The 18,630-nt window shown below is 34.7% G+C and overlaps 1 protein-coding gene across 1 annotated transcript in view; it reads right to left on the bottom strand.

The window, feature by feature from the left end:
* CELF2 (CUGBP Elav-like family member 2) overlaps positions 1-18,630 on the bottom strand; it is a 558,673-nt gene that overhangs the window by 447,857 nt on the left and 92,186 nt on the right. Inside the window, exons 2-3 of the mRNA XM_068670066.1 lie at positions 781-823; positions 16-51 (exon numbers count right to left, since the gene is read on the bottom strand). The gene's annotated coding sequence lies outside the window, so the exon portion shown is untranslated. The remainder of the gene's footprint in view (positions 1-15; positions 52-780; positions 824-18,630) is intronic.

Here is an 18,630-nt window from a genome sequence, read left to right on the forward strand (position 1 = left end):
ATCATTGTAACTTACCTACTCCTTGTTATTCAGTTAAAAAGAGCTGAATATCTAAGAAAAGAAGGAAAGATTTATGTATTTACTAAGTGATAGTCAAATAAATATTTAACTAGCTGTCATTTATCTTTTAACTTTTGATTCCTTGTAAACAGTAATTAAACATATACATAAATATATTTTTAATAGAAAGAAAAAGTATAATTTAACTCCAGTTTGGGTGTCCACTATTCCATTTCAGTTATTGATTAAATTGTGTTGACAAAGTTCTTGTGATCACAGGTCGACTATACTAAAGTTGTGTGCATTATCTCATTGTATGCATTTGTGCATGTTTAGGTGAAGGAGAGAGAATGCAGAAAGTGTTTTTAAAACTCTGGAAAACACATTTTGGATATTTACACTGTTGATCTACCATGAATTTTATTGTGTCCCAATATTTAAATTCACATACATCTAGGATTTTTTTTTTTCCTATTATTTTTCTTTTGGTTAGTTAGCTATTATTTTATTGATAAATTTGATTTTTAGCTAAAGCAAGGAAAACAACAAGTATTAAACACAGCAGAAATAACTAAAAGGAATTACTACTTCAACAATTTCCTGAAAGAAGAAAAAACACGTAGCAAAGAATGAGCAATATCAGAGTAAAGAAGATTATAGAAATTGGAAACAAGATCAAATAATTAAATTATAATCTTATAATTTTATTATAATCATATATTTTATAAAGTAGAAAAATAAAATAAATAATTTGAAAAAGAGGTAAAACTTGACTCTTACCTGTTCAGCTGGTTAACACCTTGAGATCTTTCTATTTGTAGCCCTAACAAAGAAAAGTACAAAATAAATTGTAATACACTGTATTATGTGAGAGGAATGTTTATAGATTTACAATGATTTAGCCTGATTTTATTTACTTGAAAATAATTCAGGTTTTCTTTGTTTTTGAATTGTATTTATGATAAAAAGTCAGCCTTTGATCCTTCAGTTACATGTTTGGGGTCTGAAGTGATAATTTGGGATTAGAAGAACGCAGTTCTTATCTCATTTATTGTACACTTTAATCAGTTTGTATACTGAACTATATTAGAGAGAGAATGATGAAGGTAATCACCAAAGACTGTATTGGCTTCGAATATGAGAGATTAAAGCAAAACACACCTGACTCACCAAAGATGGGAGTGAAATACCAAATTATCCACATAGGTGTGTCAGTAAAAGGAAGTAGAATAGTCATTAAAAAAATTGTCAAGAAAAAGATTCTTAGCACTTCCATAAAGCACATTGTTAAAGCATATGTAAAGTGTATCATGTAATTTTTCTCAACATTTTCAAAAAACCTATTTGCATGCTCCTAACGATGCTTATAAGTGAGCAATATGAAATCAGCAGTTTCTAAATGCAATTTAGTACTCAGTGGTTCTACTCCAAATTTAGGAAACAAAAGTTAACATGCTGCCAATATCGCAAGATTCAAAAAGGCAATGTAAAATGATAGGACTGGGTTTTATTTCTTTCATTCACTGATATATATGTAGCTACTAAGGACCATAGCTGTAATTCAGGTACGAAGCAGGCCTTGCCTGTGCAAGCTGCATGGAATAGAAAGTATTGATATACTCAGTAATTTGTAATGTTGCTGTCTCTGTGGTGACTTGGTTGATGCCTCATTGCAGAAAACGAGCCTGAGAACTGGAGTCCTGATTAAACCTGAGACAATGGGTACATATATATATGTATCAAAGAGTATTTCCTCCATAATGTAGAGAATAAATTGCATTTGGGTAGGAATGACACTGAAAATAACTGTTGTCCAGCGAATACACAATATTTAAAATGGATTCTTTTCTTTTGTTAACTTAAATGCGAAGTAACACTGCACCTGCTCTCCAAATTCATATCAGAAGAGAAAGGAATTTGATAGTGATGTGCAGTATCTCAGGCTGTCCCAGTCGTAAGCTATGGGTTTCTGATTAAGGACAAGAGCATAATCCTACTTGAATATACATTCAGCTAAGTGATAGGGATAAGAAGCCCCAGGATGTGGACAAAGTAAACTATGAACAGTTGCACAAATATTTGGAGCTTTGTTATTTGAGATAAAATGATCCAGCCTGAAAACAGTAAAAAACAAAAGTAGAAGTACTAAGGATTTTCTTTGGACATTTCTAGTACTCTGCTTCTTCTTAAAATACAGTTAGCATGAGATTGGCCTAAACCAGTCGTTTCCACTTTTTGCAGGCTGAATCTGGAAGGAAAAGACCATATAAGCACTAAAAGAAATTTAGCTTATTTGAAAACCAATCTTGGGTAAAAATACAGAATAGGTAATATTTACCTCAAAATTATCGGCCTATAATATTTCTTAGACTGGCTTAAAATTACTACTTTTTGTCTGGATATGCACTGCTGTGTCTTGAAAGGCTCATAAAATGAAATTAGATATGTTGACATTAAAGTTCTCAAGCTTCTTATTCCCTTTGACATTAGTAGTTTGATTTGTATCTGGAATCATGACTTTGTAACAAATTTAATGCTGTTAAGTTAATTCTACTGCTTCCATCTTCTGTCATTACTGCTCAAGTTCTATTTGCATTTGGTCAGGGAAACACTTACGTAAAATACACCCACACATCACAGTATGTATTTAGGTAAAATATAAAGATCTGTTGGTAATGAAGGCAACTCTTACTCATCCCACATAAGGCTACAAAGAAGTGAGAAGGTAAGTTACTTTTGGTGTCATGCCAGTGAGTTGTTTCTTCCTTTATTAATTAAGCAAAACATGGACCAAAAGATCCATTTTTCTACTCCCAGAAGCTGTTCACTTTGTGTGTATTAAATTCTGACCATTCCCATTTGTCTCATCATAATTTAGGAAAAATTTCTTCACAGAAAGAGTGGTTTTGCATTGTAACAGGTTGCCCACGGAGGTGGTGGAGTCACCGTCCTTGGTGGTGTTTAAGGAAAGGTTGGGTGTGGTGCTTAGGGAAATGGTTTAGTGGGTGATACTGGTGGTAGGGGGACGTTTGGACCAGGTGACCTTGGAGATCTATTCCAGCCTTAATGATTCTATGATCTCTGTCTGGTATGTCCTGTCACCTAAGATCCTCTTCATTATCTGCCTATAAAGAACCAGATCATCAAATGGGCACTTCAGTACCACCTTAATGGAAGTTAAACTGAGCTAAATAAAATAAAATAAAATAAAATAAAATAAAATAAAATAAAATAAAATAAAATAAAATAACATAAAATAAAATAACATATAATATAATATAATATAATATAATATAATATAATATAATATAATATAATATAATATAATATAATATAATATAATAAAAACACGTAAAAAAGAAAAAAGAAAAAAAGCTTCTTTTGAGGGTAGTACATATTTTTGACAGACTCACATCAGAAACTAGATGAGAACATCATTTACATAATTTAAAAATTTACATTATTTTATAAATTAATTATATATGTTGTATATATTATATAGCTACTACATTATATATATATACACACACACATATGCATGTATATATATATATATATGCACAAACAAACAACCCTGGACAATACAGGGCTCTTAAATTCTTTAGAACAGCACCTCTACTGTAAATTGACCTGCATGCTTATTGCATTCAACAAAAATTGTTTTTCTTTTCCTGGATGGAGTGTTTTCTTTGAAAAAAAATAATTAAATCTGTAACTCACACTGTGAGTTTTCTCCATGTGATTCTGAAGTTTTAGACTCTTTTAAATCAAAATTTAAACCATTTTAATTTGGCTTAGCTTTGTAAAGTATGCGTATTTGTATTTCTGAATAAATGTGAGGCAAGCAAGTATTACAGGACTGAGAATAAATGCTCTTAATCATTTGGTTTCCTGGTTTGTCTTTTAGAGGCTTGCTACTCTTTCTATAACTAGAAAATCCAACTTTTGGTTGACCTGTCATAGTTTAGGAAAGGTCAAGCTTTTGCTCAGAACTGGATGAGGCCAACAGTCTGGGACGAAAAAGCAACATGTTATTGTAAAATATAATTTTTCCAATAACAAATCAGGACCTTTAAAGCCATAAAGCTTGGGGCTATAATGTACCTCCCTATAGCCTCTACCATACCAGTGAATCTTATAATATTTCCATTCCCACACCTCCTTCTTCAACAATCTATTTTTGCTTCAGGTAAGTTTTAAGTCTTTCTTTTGCAGCACTAAGAGCTACATGCAGTTCAGAGACATAACTGGTTAGTGAGCCTAGGCTACAGATATTTTCATATAATGCTTTGGCGTGGGCACCTTATTAATTAGTAATTGAATATTGTACGCACTAATATTCATTAATAAATGAAATCCCTTTCCTTTCAAATAAGAGTTCCTACATGTGAGAGGCATTACATCAACACATTGGTTATTTCATCTGAGTTTCTCTGGTTACTTTCTTTGTATGTTAAAGTTCACTATTTGCAATCTTGAATGCAATTCAGTCATTAAATCACATAATTCATATAATCTCCCCCACCCCCCCAAAAAAAAAAAAAAAAAAAAAGAATAGGATGGGAGATGGGAGGAACCTCTGGAAGTCATCTAGTCTGGGGCTCATATTTTGTTGTTCACTGTAAATGTCAGTTCTTTGATAAACTTCCACTGAGTGCAACACTAAGTACATTCCTACCTCTTGTAAACGCAAAGTAAAATGTATTAAACCATCCCAATGCTGATTTAAGACTATATGCTCTGGTTTGCAAATGGAATAAGAGTAAAGCTTGCAGAAGGTCATATAATATGTGTCAGCTGACAAGATGCGTGTCAGCTGACTGTAGTTGCTGAAGCACTTGCAGTTGTGTAAGCACATCTATAACACGCACCTAGGGAGTCTGAAGATGAGCTCTCAGGCTATATATAAGCAACTTTATAGCTCTAAAAATTGATAGCAGTTAAAGGTTAAGCAACTACAATTATGGTGATATAGTCCTGTATACTTTACTTAACTAATTGAATTTGGTTAATTTAACAATTTCAACACCTTGAGAGAAAAATAAAATATGCTTTGTTGTTTGGCATTGTGCTGGCACCAGAAACAGCTTATATATTCTCTGTTCCATATTAACTGGGGTATGTTTTGGATGCAACTGTTGTTAACATTTAGGTATTTTTTTTCTGGAAAGCTCTGTTTGCTTGACTGGAACTTTAGTAAGATGTCTTTGCTCACTCACAAGTGAAACCACATGAGGTTCAGAAAATTAAGTAATGTTAAAATATTTTTATTGCATTTTTTTTCCTGTAACAAAAAATATTTCTCAGGTGCAAAAGTGAGAGACAGAAATGCTCAAGACTATTTCAGATTAAAAGCATACACACTGGCTTCACAAAATCGGATTGTTTTGCCCATAACTAGAAGGCTGTAGAGCAAAATCTCATTAAGATTGGTATATGGAAGTATTTTTACAAGCCATGTATATCCATGAGTAGGTTAGTTTAAGTGTCTGGGAAATAAGTTGGCTTTTCAAATATCTATCTGATAGTGCTGGATTCAGAAATACAAACTAGGACGAACTCAAAACACGATACTCAGAAATAAATCTGTCTGGGAAGTAATGTTTTAAAGAAATTAATCTACATTCTAGGAAGACTGATTTTTAAAAACTGTTCTGATCTGGCCATGACTTGGCAACATGCATTTATCCCTGGCATTCTTATGGATTTGGATCTAGTGCATGTGTTCTCACATGGCACCTCTGAAAATCTAATTTGCATAAAGTGATGTTTGCATAAGGTGTTTAAAAGATTTGTCAACAGGAGGAATATTACTGCTGAAAGAATATTCAAAAGCTTAGACTCTCATGCAATGTATTCCATAAAATCAGACTTACATGGTCATAAAATTAAAGCATATCTTCTCAGTGTTTATGTGCACTAGCAACTAGTAGATACAATTTCTGAAACTTGTTTGGTTTCATATCTATAATGTTTTTCTATATATATTATCTGCCTTATAGGTTTCCGAACCTTCTGAATGCTATATAACTGCATACATGAATAGAAGGGAAGGGAGACAGAAATTATCCTCGATGTGTGTTGCCAGCCTTAGGTTTGTCCTTAAACCTAAGAGAAAAACAAAATAAGACTAGTTTCTGATGATTTATATTTTGGACTGCTATCTCATAGGTGTTTATCTGATAATTCATCTGAAAGTTAAAGAATAGACTCGTTGAATGAAACTCTAAGTAGTTAAACGTTCTGTGTCCTATCATAAGATCACACTGGTCTTGATCAGATACTGAAAGAAACATAGATGTAAGAATTAATTTATACAGTTATTAATTCAAAGTTAGAATATGAATTCAAAAATTGACACAAGCTATTACTATGAAGATACCCAGCATTCAAAGTATGCTGTTTTTATTCTGAATCAGTAGTGAATGCATAGCACACAAACAAAATTCAGAAGAAGAGTCAAAATTATTGCAAATTAAACCTATTTTTCATTAACTTTGTCGTGCATAGATTCAGGTAGCTCTGAACATGGCAGTCATTGTAGTACATTCAAAAAATAATAATGCAAAAAATTTCCATGACTTCAATAGAGTCCCTGTTGTATTAGTAAGTGATCTCTCCAGTGGTCAAAATAACATCTGCAAATTCCCATGAATTTTAACCCAAAACGTGGCAGCCTGGCATGATTAAAAGCTTCAAATTCTCAGAGAGCAACATGATTAAGGCAGAACTGTAGTCTTGAGTGGCACCTCACTGGTTTCATTTCCCAGTATTGTTATTTTCCAAGGTAATATTTGATTTACAAGAAAAATGCTTTTAAGTCACACAGTAAGTCTTACAATGTATCCACAAGTATAAAATCCTCAAATTGCCTTCATTTGTCAAATGCTAAAGCCCTACCTGAGATTATTCAGTGGCAGAGTAGGATTCTAATGATGGCAGCAGGAAGGAGGGAGGCTAGATTTATAGAGGTTTTAGAGGCTATACTTCTCTCCTCGCTTGTCCCCCTCCTGACTCCCTTTAATTCAGTACTTTGACCACAGCAATTCAGTTAAGCTTCATTATATGGCACAGATGGCTCATAAGTCCAGTCACCCTGATTTTATTGAAAACTGTCTCATGATAGTAATTTAAACTGGCTTTAAATTCCAAATTATTAGAGAAGATGATGAAATACCAAGCCTCAACTTTAACCCATCTTTTAACTTGTGGTACAACTTCTTGTCCAAACTTTTATGTTCTGCCTTTGCTTACACTATAGTTATATTCATTTTGATATTTTTGGATGTGTATAGCTAAAGATCAAATACAGAGAATGAAGGTTTTTATTTATTTTATTTTTATTTTTTGAACAGAAATAACAAAGCACACTGTCTGGATTAAGAATAAATATGAACAATACATTACAAGTAGGTGATTACCCATGCTAATGTCCTCTATTTCTGCTTATCTAATGCAAACCCAAGTTATCAGATATTGTCATTAAGAAAACTTTGGTGGTCTTATTTGGGCTATGATCATGAAAGTGTAACAGTGCATGTCATGCTATAATTTAAATCAGTGCTATGCAGCAACTGCAGCCTGCTAGCTGCAAAGACCTGATTTTCCTGGATAAACTAAGTATTGTTTGTAATAGTTAACTTCATTTTGTAAAGAAACTCTCTCAAGTACAGTCAAGGTTTTGTCTACCATTTGCTTGTAGAGTCTGGATCAGATCCTTAAATCAGAGCCAAATGTGAATAAAAGCAGTAAATTCTTGGGCAATAAATCCTCAATGATCTGCATTACTCAAAGACGAGACCTGCTGGAACATCTTTATAACATTCTTTTTCCTTCCTTCTCCTCATCTCCTCATGTGCAACATATTGCAGTAATCAATTAACATGATAGAATATTCCTGCTCTGAGACCTTCTTGTAACTCCCATATGGTCAGAATTCCATCTTAATAGCTCCTTTTTTTTTTTTTTTTTTTTTTTTTTTTATCTCGGAGAAAATGGACTCATTCTGTGCATTAGTGATGATGGAAAAATAAAAAATAAACCCAAGTTTTCAGAGGGGACTGGACATTTTCAGTCTCTTGGTTTTGGGTTTAAAAATTTTTGAAAAGCCTGGTAGTTAGAAAAGAACAAGTATAATTTCCCTGAAAGCAGTCCATTTAAACAGGGAAAGAAGAAATGGAGGTACCCAGTGTGATTTGTAAGCATGGAACTTATTGTTCCTCTTTAGAACAAGCATATAGGCAAAAATCTTGATCTCTTGATCTTTTTTAAATGATTTATCACTGTCCATTTTTTTTTTTTTTATTTCATTTGTTTGCTTTTATAACTCAAAATACTTTGATTCAACTGTAACAAAGCAGAAAATTCTGTTTTATAGTGTGAGTAATACCAAGTACTTGGCTAATGCAAAGAAAGAACACTTGCTGGCGTAGTGTCTCTTTCTGCTGTTATCTGCTCTTTGGTGGGGTTTAGATGTGTTTAAAAAAGTCATAATTTGAAGCTTGTTTAAGTGCCCTCACAATACTTGAAAAATTTGAAGCAACCAAGGAATTCCCAGATGTCTACACTCTGTAACCAATAACACCAAAACTCCCTGATCTCACCCCAGGAAAATTCACCTTTGACAATTCTATTAGTTTTATAATAAAAATTATTACAAACAGACAAGAAAACTCCCGTTTCCGCTTTTTTTTTTTTTTTAAAGTATGATATTAAATTAACATTCACATGTCTTATTTTTTAAATACCTGACAAGAAAATATGATGCAATTCATAGCGTTCTTTCAAAAGAAATATGGGGGAAGTGGAGAAATTGCTTGGTCCATGTCTGTTCCAGCAGAGGGTAGCAGTACACCACCACACTCCCATAGTAAAAGAAAAGTTTCACAGTAATGTTTGTGGCTTGTGTCTTCAAAGGAAGAATACACTATGCAGATAAATATGCTTTGGAGATGAGATGGGAATTGGGTAATGTAATCCCCAAATCATTTGGGGATCACAGTGACCTTGCTCAATCCACTCAATCTCCATCTCTCTTTCATCTAAAATATTGATTCCATAATTACCATCAGCTGATGACTGCAGACCATAATACTCCTGAGTATAATAATCTGTAAGAATGAACACTAGGTTAGCTGAAATACAGGGTTCTCTACTGATTAACTAGTAACACCAGCACTATTAACTTCATCAATAACAGCTACTTGCTTACTTTACTTGGTAGCTTGGTTAAACTCTAGAGGATGAAATGAGCCACATTTGGTAGGGTGAGCTACATTTGCAATTCCATGGTACAGTGCTAGATTCCTTTTCCTGAGTCAGGTTTTGCTACTGTGGTGGCAGAGTATTCTTCAAAATTTGAAATTCTTTGCTGTCACTTCAGTAGAGAGTGGATTTCTCTGGTACTTTCTGGGACTTATTCTTAGTATTTATTTATTTTCAGTAGAAACCAAGTAGGTAATTATACATAGACCAGCAAAAGATGTAGGGTGGGTTTTACCCTTTGCAATTCTTTTACAATCTGGTTGAAAGAATAAGTAGGAATTTGTACATCCTATTTTAAATTACTCCAGTGGAAGTATTTTAACACATTGTCAGACTTTAGACCTTTCAGATTCAAGGCTTTATATGTTTTTGGATGTGAAGAAATGTTTCATTGAAAGAAGCAAGCAGTGCATAACAGGAAGACTAGTCTTTAATTATGCAAAAAAAAGAAAAATTATTTCTATACAGAGCATGATTTATTTAATGAGCTTTTATTTTCCCTTAAGAATTTAAACCAAAGGATTATGAGGTCAAGAAGAACTTGAAGATCAAAAGCCATTCATGATCAAGCTCTCTGTATAGACTTACATAAATAAAAACATTTGAACAACATTTTTATAATAGTAATCTAAGTAGCTTATGTTAACTTCTCTAGTAACCAAAGCCAAACATAATTTTCATGCATTCTTTCAGAAGACATTATTTAAAATACCTACAATATGGAGGCAGTGTTCTGGAACAGCTTTCCAGAGAAAAGAGAAAAGAAGCTGGATATGATGCCAAGAACTTTAGGTAAGGGAGGACATGTTGACTCTTAAAAATAAATGAGTTCTTCAAAAAATTATTGAAATTGAACCATTGTCACTCAGAACCATTGTCAATAATAAATTGTCAATTGTCAATAATAAATTGTCATTGTCAATAATAAATCCTTAAACCTTAGCAGGTTTCAAAGAGTTTAAAATCTATAACAGCATCCCATTTGTCATAAAGAGATCTAGAGTGCAATCCTTGAAGTTAGATTCTTGAATAACTCACTGTGGAACTAGTAGATGCTAGATACCTAAGTATATTTGAGGAAGTAGAACTTGTGCCCTTTTACCTGTTCAGCGGTTGTTAGAGCTAAGAATTGGGTTCAGTTCTTCCACAGCACTTTTCATTGATTAGTCTCTCATTGAAAAGTGTTTGGAAATTCTCTAGAAACCTTCAACAGTACTGACCAGAAGGTGCTATAGTTGCAATAGGGAGATTTTGTGTAAGGGAGGACAGGACAAAAATCACATCAGCCTAGAAACACTAGTGCTTCCAGGTGCTCAATTTTCAATGATTCATTTTTCTTTTTTAATGAGATCTCCAGTTACCAGGTGAACAAGCTTTCCAAAATCTAGGAATATTTCAGCTGTGTTTTCTAACCTGTAAGTAGCTTTCTCCATAATTTCTTATAACATATTTCCCCAGCTATTCCTACAGAAGGTGATGTGCTTTTCAGTAGAGTTTGCAAGTAATTAACTAGCATAAACTGATGAAAAAAAAAAAAAGGCCAGGGTGATCAGAAGCTCTAAAACATCACTTGGTTATCGTTGGGACTATCTTATATATCAGTTTAGAGGCAATGTATTTTCTACAGATAGAGAAACAACTGTCCTTAAAACACCTCCCCCCTTTGGCTACTGTTGAAAGGGATGAAAATGTTGTAAGGATGAAAATGCATTAATCACCAAGTTTTCTGCTAGCAAAGAGAGCTCATTTCCCCTGAGAGTGGGAAGCTGTTGGAGATAGATGAGCCATACTCAATACTCCTTTACTTCCCAGCTTGCTACAGCAAGCCCCAATAAATGGGAAACATTCATGGAGTTAACTGGGAGAAATGTCTTTTGGCTATTGGTATCCTTCAAGCATCTGATAGGACAAGGGCCCAAACTCAAAAGTATATGCAAGCATGTTAGTCAGGCTGGAAACAAATTTGCTCTCCATATTGATTTCACCCCTCAGGATTAATAGGTTTTATTAGGCTACAGTTCCAGCTCTGTCATTCACATTAAATCATTGGGTGACTGTTCTGGAGGACAATCTACATATGATGACTGCCTCCTTTGAGGAGGTATCTCCTGGGGACACAAATGGCACAGATTATCTTTGCAAGTGTATGTCCACTGGCAGATGAGCACTTTTAGACACTTTCTTCATTCCCTGTTTTGGGGAGAGATTTGCATAGAGGGGATGAAGGTAGCTGCTACATGAGATGTTTTGCATGAGAGAAGTGAAACAGAGGGGATAACATTTGCAAGTGCAGTAGTAGTGGGAGGATATGTTTGTATCTATATGTGCTGGAAGAAAGGTAGAGTGACCTTTGAGGCAGTTTTGAATCCCTTTGAACAAAGATTGCAGTGTTGTTATTCTAGAATGGCCCACCTACACTTTTGAATCCTTCCCTAATGGCTAATTGAAAACCTTGTAGTAAAATGTGATTCTAGAATAAGCTGGACTATAAGACAGAAAGGAATTATTTAAAACTCTGGTTTTAATGGAATAAAATATCTGGGAAAGATGGAGAGTTTCTTGAGGAGGATCAGCTTCTCTCAGAGTAGAATAGATTTAAAATCTGTTTCACTGGTACAACTCTGAAAATCCACGATTGAATACTCTAGCCTTGAGAAGTTACAATACATCATAAGAAAAAGGTGAGTCAACATATAATGTTTCAATTATAGGGTTCTCAAGAGTACACAGGTGGTGTAATAAGTAAGGTCACGGTCTTTCTATCAGCAGTATCCCTGCTATTTCTGCAGTTGCTATGAATGGGAAACAATAATACTTATGATTGTGAAAAGACCAAAGTTCGGAGCAGATCGATCTAATGTTCTGAGAGGTAAATAGATAAAGATTTGTTATGTAATGAGTGGCTATGGTTTATCTCTCAGGTTTATCTCCATGTGATCATTGCCCAGACCAATGGGGGTGATCGATATATGCAACACTAGGTAACAACATTTAAAATATTTTCCCTGTCTCCAAGTACATTAATATTTCAAACAAGTGTCTTTTAAACACAGAATGGTATTTATTTATATTTAATTATAGACTGGTTTATGAAAGATCAACAAATTGGATTGGTTCCCAGTATGAGCACCCACCAAACTTGCTAGATTACTCCCAGAACTGGGACTCTGTGGAGCTGAGCTATTCCTAGCTTTGTCAACATGTAGCTGTACTCTATGCACATTTAGGCTATTTTCCCACATCTGTATTGCATTTTCCCAGCTTTTTTTCCCAACTTTGCTTGGTCCATTTAGACACGGTTCCAACAGACTTGCACTATCTCTCTTCTTTCTCTGGTGTTGTGACGTTGGCCTGAACACTAATGTTCAGAGTCCCAGTAGACTATTTCATTTAGGAAAGAAAAAATATTGTAAGTTCAGGTGCTTCTTTGATTTCTTTAGCTCAAATGAATCCTTTACTAATGACTTGCTGACCTACACAATATAATAACCAATGTTACACATATTAGTGATGTGATAGAGTTCTTTATGACACAAAGCTTATTCAGGAGTGGAAAGATTGTGCTCCAATGGAATAGGAATGTAACTTTCAAGGGCTCTAAAATAAAAGGAGCTCCTAAAGTAGAAATTTGAACAATTAGAAAGGTAGGAACAGACTGTGAGAAGAAGAGATAGTGTTCATTTTCCATTCCTATCTCAGACACCTTTATTTCCTAAGCACTGAGAAATTCCAAAAAGAAAATCACTGATAACAGAGACTCCTCTAAATACCAACATTAAAGGAACACAAGTTCAATCCAGATGAAAGTAGCTCATCAAGGAATGCTGCATTGGTGGTTTATTCAATCAGTTTAAATATATATTTCTTTAGGGGTTGTTTTCTTCAAGCGGGAGAGATGCATACTGTCAATGACCATTCATCCAACATAAAGATATATTTTATCTTTTGCTGAACTCTTTCTGCATCTCTTAACTCAAACAATGTACTAGCAAGTTGTTTGAAGCGGAATCTATACTTTCTTGTTGGTGCTTTCACAGAGAGCTTCTGGAACACCACCACTCCATTTCTTTAGTGGACATAACACATGGACAAACTACTCACAGAAGGCTTGCAGTCAGTCATGCAACAACCTCAAGGAAAGGCCAAAACTCTCATTACTATTTGGTCATATTCAAAACTGTAAATATAAGACAAACAGAAATTTCTGACTCCATGTGTCTAGCAAATGTAGTTGGCCCATAACTGTAGGGTATTTTTAATGGGTTCAGATACAACATCTATCAGTTAGGTGGATCAATGAAAACATATATTTTATATACATTACTACTAAAAGAGTCTTAGCTTTCCATTTTCTGATCTTATGTCTTAAAATTACTAAATTTAATGTTGTAATTGCTTTTTTTTTCTTCTTTGCATTTTAATATTTTATCTTCATTTAAAATGCAATGAAATGAGTCACTGTGATTTATACAGTAAGCTAATAGTATTGTCAGATCCATTTGGTGTCCTCTTACCTCTAAGGCTCTTCTCTAGTAAATTATCAAATGAGAGTACATTTAATCACCTATTTAAAGCTAGTAGTGTATTCTGAGAGTTAATTACTATTATATCATAATTCAGAGCAGATTAAAAAAATAACATTTTGTAATCATTGATCTTCTGTACCACCCAAATCCCAAATATTCTTAACTATGCATAAAGCTATACATGGCTAATGCAACTATTTGGCACTATCAGGTCTTGCAGCAATAATGCTTTTCTTCCCCTGCCTTGCCTGTTGCAGAAGGGAAGCAAGCTCTTTCATTCTGTGAAAAATACGCATCAAAACTCAGAGAAAACCAATAGAGATGGTGTTGTCCAACTTTATCTACTTGTCATTAAGATTTTTGAAATGAGACAAAAAAGTTGAATTTCTTTTGACATATTCTAAATCATTACTGATTTGTTGACACTCACATGGTTGCTTTGGTGGCAACAGAGGAAAATTTTCAAAGTGGTTGTCAGACAAGAGGAAGATGTATTTGTGAGTGGAAGAGACAAAGGGGAAAATAGATTTACAGAATTTACAGAAAGTTGCTTTCTTTTATTTTTTTTTCTTAGTATATATTTGTTTATTTTAGAAATGTCATATGCATGAAAGAAATGGAAGAGGCAAATATATGCATACACATATTAAATTTCACTTTTATATTTCTTTTCCAGGGATACCTTCTTCATCACAGCAATGTTAATTTCAACTGAATTATAGCTATAGACATAACCCACATATTTAAGCATTGAAAACAGAGGTAGCAACACAGTCACACAATAGTCTATTTTCTATTTGTATCAAAAATATAAGTGCTTCTCCTTTAAAGGAGACCTTGTTATCTTGATAAAGAAAACTAATGAGGTGGCCTTTCTAGGGCTAGTCACATAATAGCCATGGTGACAAGGACCTCTATCAAGAAATAAAGCAGAAGATAAATGAGATTTTTCTAATATCCATTTCACCCATTGTTCACAAGTGTCACACGATACCGCTCCTATTTATCATGAGACAGTAGATACTGGGCACAATTTTGTAAAGAACATCTAAACTGCAGCATTGTTTTATTAACAACATTTAAATCTCTTTACCCCTTCCTGTTATTTTTCTAATTTCAAATTTTATTTATTTATTTATTTATTTAGTGGACCTGAAAGAAATTACATTGGATGTCCACATAACATTTTACAGTGAAATGCCAGTTTCTGTCCTCTGGCCTGAATACTTGTTCCATCTATCAGAAGAAAGAGGCTATTAGACTTAGAGCTCCTTTTGTTGGTTTTTCAGCTTTCTTTCTTTTATAACTTATTTTTAATAAAACAGTCAAATTCTAATGTGCTTTTCAGTTTGACCTGGTATTCTGTAAAGAAATCTTCCTCACACTGTACACCCTCAACCAGAATGTACATAGGAAGCCATCCTTCTTCAGAGACATTTTTGTGAAGATGGGGAATCTGGCCTATCATTCTAAGTGTCCCCAGTGGGTTCCCATTTTCAGCTTGGAAATATCAGGACTTCATAGGTAGGCTTGGATCTAGTTTGTAACAAAGACACTTAGAAAAGGCATTAGCTATCACAATGACCTGCAATAATGAGGGGCTGAACTCTATTTCTCAGGATGCATCTTTCAGACACCGGTCTCATGGAACTAGTTTCCTTTTGTGTTCAGAGCCTGTAAGTCTTTGTTTCTCCACTACTCCTGTATGATATGGTAATGCACAGTGGTTCCTAGGGGAGACAGTTAAAGTATATCCATTTTTCCCCACACTAAAACATCTCATTTCACAGAGTTACTGAATCATAGGATGGTTGAGGCTGGAAGGGACTGCTGATTATCTCATCCAACCTTCCTGTTCAAAGCCTGGTCACCTACAGCAGTTGCTCAGGACCATATTCATTTAGGGTCTGACTATCTGTAAGGATGGAGACACCACAACTCTCCGGGCAGCCTGTTCCAGTGTTCTGTGGCATTCACTGTAAACAAACAAAAAACAAACAAACAAAAACACAAACAAACAAACACATACTTATGTTTATACTGAATTTCCTATATTTCAGCTTGTGCCTATTGACTTATCACTGGGTAGAACAGAGAAGTGCCTAGCTCCCTCCAGGTTGAACAGTCCCAGCTTTCTCCTCATATGAGAGATAATCCAGTCACTTAGTCATCTTCATGATGACTAAGGGCTCACACCAGTATATCCATGTCTGCCTTGTATTGGGGAGGGCAAAGCTGGGCAGTACTCTGGCTAATGCAGGAAACCATTGGAGTTTCTTCTTGACATTGGAGTTGCTACTTGACATTGATTCTTGGATAGTAGAAGGAGATTATGTAAAGGAGTCTTAGACTACTATGGCAGTTGAAACTGAAAACCTTTGATGGATCATGTGCACAGGAAATGCTATTGAAAACATAGTCCAATTCACACTTTCCTCTAGTAAGAACATACATAAAATATTTTCCGAACACAGATAGAACCATCTGAAGTTCCTGGACAAGATCCAGTGTTATGTTTATACGTCCTCTAAGATCTAAGCATTCAAAGAAAAGTGTAGCCTTCCACACAAGGCAAATATAGAATATTTAAACTGTTATAGGTTAAGATATATGAACAGCCTGAAACAGTGAACTGGAAAACTAAATGTCACAATCTTTAATTAATCTGTTGAAGTGAGAAAGTTATCTTGATACATCAATGTCAATGATGCTATTTTATCACTGGTCATTTTGGTGGATGGAAGTGGCTTGATAATAGTAATGAAACTCACAGTGTGTCAAAGGAAGAGTAGTTCCAGTGAATAAAATGTTGAGAAAAACAAATTCAGAAGCAAGGAAGGTAGAAAGAAAGGGATGATGAGAACTAAGAGGAACCAAACGAAAAGGATTTGTCTAGAGTGTAATGTAGTAACAGCAGTTAAACTGTCAATTACTACATTATGCCAGATTTGCCCCTTGGTCTCTCTGTAGAGAGTGATAATGAAAGGAAGGTGCAGTGCAGAACAGGGAGTATTTTTGTCCCAGTGTGTTGAACCAATTTCAACATTTGATTAATTCTTCTCTTCAGAATTGGCATACTTCGCCCCTGGGACTTTTCCAAACCCCTGACACCTTGCAGCAAGTACTGTCTATCCTTCTGCTGCAACTAAATGCCTGGAAAAATTGAAGGCAAAAAATGTTGCTATCTTATAGAATGAACGGGTATGTACAATCTGTGCTGCTTTAATGCTATATGGTCACCTTTAGGGTGTCAGGCAGGCTAGCCAACTATCAGCAAACTATTTTCCACATAATTTGAGAGGAAGGGAAAAATTCTAGCCATGGATATTGGCATAGATCCTCTCTCATAAAACTGCCACTGAATCTTTAATGTCCAGGGAGAACACCTGGAAAAGCCTGTTCTCAAGTCACTGACTTGCAAATTGGATCTCTGATCTAGCTATCATGGTTGATTTGTGTGTCTCTATTTCCCTAGAATGGGAATTAAAGATTTCTGTTTCCCACTTCTACTGTGTTACCTTTTTAAAGATGTAAGCTCTTGGCATTTAAAGGTGGAAAATATTTTGCCTAAGTAAAACATAGATAATAACAACAGTAATAACTGTCCCTCAGGCAGTGTTTTTCATCTGCAGATCTTAATATATTGTGCAAAGTATCATTATTCTGATTTTCTAAAAGCAGAAATTGAGGCACAGGTAGGGAAAATTAGATGCCCAAGGTCATGATAGGAAAATCAGCCTGATTGTCCAAGTCTCATATTTCTGTGCTTTGTCCCACAATGATGACTTTCTGGGACACGTGGAGCAATAGTGATGATAATGAGCACACAGATATCTCCCTTGAAAGGTCTGATCCCATACCTGCCATCATGGAATTTAATTTATATGCCTTGGAATGATGAAGGGCTGAGTCAATATAGCATTAATGTAGTATCCTGATGACTGTTATCTTCGGAGACATTTTACCCCATTTTTCTGGAGAAACACGTCTTTGAAAGGAAAGCAGTCACGATAGAGGTAAGTGTCGCCTTTTAAATTATGATCAAAGCTGAAATGTGCTGTAAAGTTACCAGGAGACCTACATATTGGTTTACAGACTGTACTTAATAAATCTATTATTTCATATATGGTATTTCTAACCTGTAAGTTAGTGTGTTAGGTCAAGAATAGATGAATTGGCTTATTTTTCCTCTTGGGACATGAAATGTAGCACAGGACAATGATGCAGTCCAGTTGCAAATTCTTGCTTCTGATTTTGATGTACAGGAGGTCATAAGCAAGTCAACAAGAGTGATATTCATAAGTACCTTTTGGATCTGGGCCTCCGTAGCTTCTTTGTGCCTCTGTTAAAGACACATTTAATTTCATTTATTTCATTTCAATAAATGAAATAATAACATTTATTTCCCTACATAATGGGCTTTCTGTGAAAATAAATGAAGTATAGGTTTCATAGAAACTCAAACTCTAATGAACTGGAGACAACGAAACATAAAAGTCAGTGGGACATCTCTTTTCTCTGTGTTGGGAACACCTTCACTTTACATGTTTCATGATAGATACTTGTCTAATCTGGTGGAGACTCTACCCCTTTCCTTGCTAACTTTTTCCAATGCTTTGCGTTGCTGTTTCCAATGTCTAATATGAATCTTCTTGTTGTGGTGTAAGCCTGTGATACCTTGTTGTGTACTTTGCATTAGCAGGAAAAATGTTATTCCTCTTCTGCTTCAAATATTTAGGCTAAATAAACCCAGATCTCATAAACTTTCATCACAGGGCAAATTTTTTAGACATATTCATTACCACTCTTTGGGATCTTTCCAGATCTAAAACTCGCCGAA

This window comes from Anas acuta, chromosome 1 (genome assembly GCF_963932015.1).
Source record: "Anas acuta chromosome 1, bAnaAcu1.1, whole genome shotgun sequence".
Lineage (NCBI taxonomy): Eukaryota > Metazoa > Chordata > Aves > Anseriformes > Anatidae > Anas > Anas acuta.